Source organism: Triticum aestivum, chromosome 3B (assembly GCF_018294505.1).
Source record: "Triticum aestivum cultivar Chinese Spring chromosome 3B, IWGSC CS RefSeq v2.1, whole genome shotgun sequence".
Taxonomy (NCBI): domain Eukaryota; kingdom Viridiplantae; phylum Streptophyta; class Magnoliopsida; order Poales; family Poaceae; genus Triticum; species Triticum aestivum.
This window is the reverse complement of record NC_057801.1, coordinates 34,357,080-34,361,472: the sequence shown is the minus strand read 5'-3', so window position 1 is coordinate 34,361,472 and position 4,393 is coordinate 34,357,080. Positions and strand designations below refer to the sequence as shown.

The following is a 4,393-nucleotide window of genomic DNA, read 5'->3' as shown; positions in this document are numbered from 1 at the left end:
TATGTCCATTTAGATTGGCGCGTTCGAATTGGCCTTTTGCATGAATGACTCGGCCTACAATGATGTAAGGAACCAGGCAAAGCGAGCAGACAATTTTCATTGGCTGCGATATAAAATCCGGCAAAATACCAAAGTAGAGTATTACAACTTCGTAATCTCACTTTATTAAAACAGTTCATATATATAAAAAATAAGTACATGTAGTATTCATCATGGTGTCAAACTCTGTATGCCGGCAAAAAAAAAACTCTTTATGCCGGCCGTGGTCTCTTATTTGGCCAGGTCGTGCTTGTTGTCGTCCTCCTTTCCGTAGGCGGAGACAGGGAAGGTCCTTCCCAGTCCGGTGGGCGTCTTGAAACTGATCCTTTGAGCGGTCGTTCTTGTCGATGTACATGTCGCAGACGGTGACCCAGATGAGGAGCTCCTTGCTCTTGACCCCCGTGATCCGCTTCATCTTGCGGTCCTCGAAGAAGGCCGTCACCTCGGTGGCGTACGAGACCAGCCTCCCGATCTGCTTGAAGGTGTGCGTGAGCGCCTTCTTCTGGCGCAGGCACACGAAGCTCGTGGAGCAGTTGTAGCCGACCTCCTCGATGTCCGCCAGCGGCAGCAGGCCCAGCGGCATGTTGGTCTCGGCCAGCAGCTCCGTCGCCTTCTCTGCGCACAACGCCGCACCATGGTACACCTCCGCGCCCTCCCTGTTCACCTCGATCACCTGCGACACCATCTCGATGGGTTAAATTTAATCTCTCGAAGCAAACTCTGGCTCAACTCAGCGCTCGGGAGATGTAGGGGGGCTTAATGTTGTAGCTATCATAGTTCTGCTTCGAGATCCTACACAGAAGGATATAATTAATGCCATGGAACATATTCGGACAGATGCAAACATTAAATTACGACATATTAGGTGTTGGGGAACGTAGTATTTCAAAAAAATGCATACGATCACACAAGATCTATCTATGTGATGCATAGTAACCAGAGGGGAGAGTGTGTCCATGTACCCCCGTAGACCAAAAGCGGAAGCGTTTAGTAACACGGTTGATGTAGTCGAACTTCTTCGCGATCCAACCAATCAAGTACCGAACGTACGGCACCTCCGCGTTCAGCAAACGTTCAGCTCGATGACGTCCCTCGTGCTCTTGATCCAGTTGAGGATGAGGGTGAGTTCCGTCAGCACGCGTGGCGACAGTGATGATGCTACCGGCGCAGGGCTTCGCCTAAGCACTACAACGGTATGATCGAGGTGTGTAACTGTAGAGGGGGCACTGCATACGGTTGGGAGAGAAACTTGTGTGTTTTAGGGTACCCCCTACCCCCGTATATAAAGGAGGGAGGGGGAGGCCCGCCGGCCCCTGTAGGCGCGCCGGGAGAGAGGTGTCCTACTAGGACTCCAAGTCCTAGTAGGAGTCCACCTCCCGAGAGAGGGGAAAAGAAGGGAGAGGGAGAGGGGCGCTGCCCCCCTTCCCTTGTCCAATTCAAACTGCTAGGGGGGCGCGGCCTGCCCTAACCGCCCTCCTCTCTCTCCACTAAGGCCCATCATGGCTCATTAGTTCCCCTGGGGGGTTCTGGTAACCCCTCCGGCACTCCAGTTTTTACCCGAACTTCACCGGAACCTTTCTGATGTCCTAATATAGCCGTCCAATATATCAATCTTTATGTTTCAACCATTTCAAGACTTCTCGTCGCGTCCGTGATATCATCCGGTACTCCGAACAAATTTCGGTCATCAAAACACATAACTCACAATACATATCGTCATCGAACGTTAAGAGTACGGACCCTACGGGTTCGAGAACTATGTAGACATGATCGAGACACCTCTCCGATCAATAACCAATAGCGGAACCTGGATACTCATACTGGCTCCCACATATTCTACGAATATCTTTATCGGTCAAACCGCATAACAACATATGTTGTTTCCTTTGTCATCGGTACGTTACTTGCCCGAGGTTCGATCGTTGGTATCTTCATACCTAGTTCAATCTTGTTACCGGCAATTCTCTTTACTCGTTCCATAATGCGTCAACCCGCAACTAACTCATTAGTCACATTGCTTGCAAGGCTTATAGTGATGAGCATTACTGAGAGGGCCCAGAGATACCTCTCTGATACACAGAGTGACAAATCCTAATCTTGATATATGCCAATTCAACAAACACCTTCGGAGACACCTCTAGAGCATCTTTATAATCACGCATTTACGTAGCACTCAATGTGTTCCTTCGGTATTCGCGAGTTACATAATCTCATAGTCAGAGGAACATTTATAAGTCATGAAGAAAGAAGAAGCAATAAACTTCATCGATCATTATGCTAAGCTAATGGATGGGTCATGTCCATCACATCATTCTCCAGTGATGTGATCCCGTTCATCAAATGACAAACACATGTCTATGGTCAGGAAACATAACCATCTTTGATTAACGAGCTAGTCTAGTAGAGGCATATTAGGGACCATATGTTTTGTCTATGTATTCGCACATGTACTAAGTTTCTGGTTAATACAATTCTAGAATAAATAATAAACATTTATCATGATATAAGGAAACATAAATAACAATTTTATTATTGCCTCTAGGGCATATTTCCTTCAGTATAAGTGATGAAGAAAGCAGTAGCAGTAAACTTCAACAATCATTATGCTAAGCTAACAGATGCTAACGGATGGGTCATGTCCATCACATCATTCTCCAATGATGTGATCACGTTCATCAAATGACAACACATGTCTATGGTCAGGAAACATAACCATCTTTGATTAACGAGCTAGTCTAGTAGAGGCATACTAGGGACCATATGTTTTGTCTATGTATTCACATATTTACTAAGTTTCCGGTTAATACAATTCTAGCTTGAATAATAAACAATTATCATGATATAAGGAAATATAAATAACAACTTTACTATTGCCTCTAGGGCATATTCCTTCATTAGGTACCTCTATCAATTTGACGCACATACGTCGATTATGACCATCTGCCTCATGACAATAGCTACATCTACCCTGTGATCTTGTCTTCTTCATCTTTGCATGTAGCCTTTTCTTCGGAGCACCTCGACCTGGCACGTGCACGAGATCCAGAGCCTTATTGAAACCTTCACCATCAAGGTTAGCCGATTGTGGCATCAACGGCCCAAACCTAATGTTGTTACCCTAAGCATTAGTTGATCCCTTGCTATCAGCTTGTTGACTTGTTGATCCCTTGCAAACATCTTGTCCTTCCAAAACCCTTTTTAGATGCTGAAATGCCTCATCAGAGTGGCATGCCTTGAAACATGTTGCGTGACTAAAATTCCTTAACTTACGATACCTTTGTAGGGTTGCAGAGTATTCATACATCTCGCTCTTTCTGGTCGGTGTGAATGCACATTTTGCACTCATTGTCAACCTAGTGGGAACACAACACCTGGGCAGTGTTTCTTCTTTTAAAATTCCCAATATGTAAAATATGTGGGAACATGGTGTGCCTGCGCATTCCAATTTGTGGCAAGAACAACTAATACTGCGAAGCAGACCATCCTTTGACTCCGTGCGCACTTTGATATTTTTATCCATTCTTTCCTTCTTAGACACGATGTATGTGGTAACTTCTGTTGAATCAAGTACCTCTCTGAACTCACATTTTCTTACAGCATTTATGCTCCATAATACCAACTTAAAAACAGCAGGAGTGAAAACCTTTGCGGCGTTTTTCTCAAGACTTGAAGCATTGTCTTCAGTGAACAGAACGGACTTCAAGGCTTCGATGTCTTGGAGAGCCTCGTTCAAACGTCGCGATGCAAGGCAGCGCTCATAGTGCTCTAGCATTTGAAACAATGTCATCTTAACCTCAAGACTCGTATGTAGTACCGAGTTTAAACTCTCACTCCACTGATTGCTGCCCAATTCTAGGAAACAACGCCCCTCAAGATATGGAGCACACCACAATTTTCTCATCTTATACATCTGATGCAGCCAGGAGTCCTCACTTGTTACTTTATTCCGTTGTAAGAACTGTAAACATTTTCTCTCATGCTCTTCAATGGAAGATGTATCATATATGAAAGATCTGAATTCCTCCTTTACCTCGTCATCATGCAGATGACGTACAATGTTCTGCTGAATGTGCCATATACAGAGCCTATGGTTTGAGTCAGGCCACACCACCCTGATTGCTCTCTGCATTGCAAGGTCCCCATCGGTGATCACAGATATAGGATACTTCTGTCCCATTGCATCAGAAAAGGTTCGTAACATCCACGCATATGTCTGGCTTGTTTCATGTGAAATGATACCACATGCAAAAATAACAGTGTTGCGATGGTGATTCAACTCAACAAATGGCACAAATGGCAGATTGTACTTATTGGTTCTGTATGTGCTATCAAAAACAATAGCGTCTCCAAAAGC

General features: G+C 44.9%; 1 pseudogene; it reads right to left on the bottom strand.

The window, feature by feature from the left end:
• Nucleotides 1-270: 270 nt before the first annotated feature.
• Nucleotides 271-724, bottom strand: LOC123067226 (uncharacterized; annotated as a pseudogene).
• Between the last annotated feature and the right edge of the window lie 3,669 nt (nucleotides 725-4,393).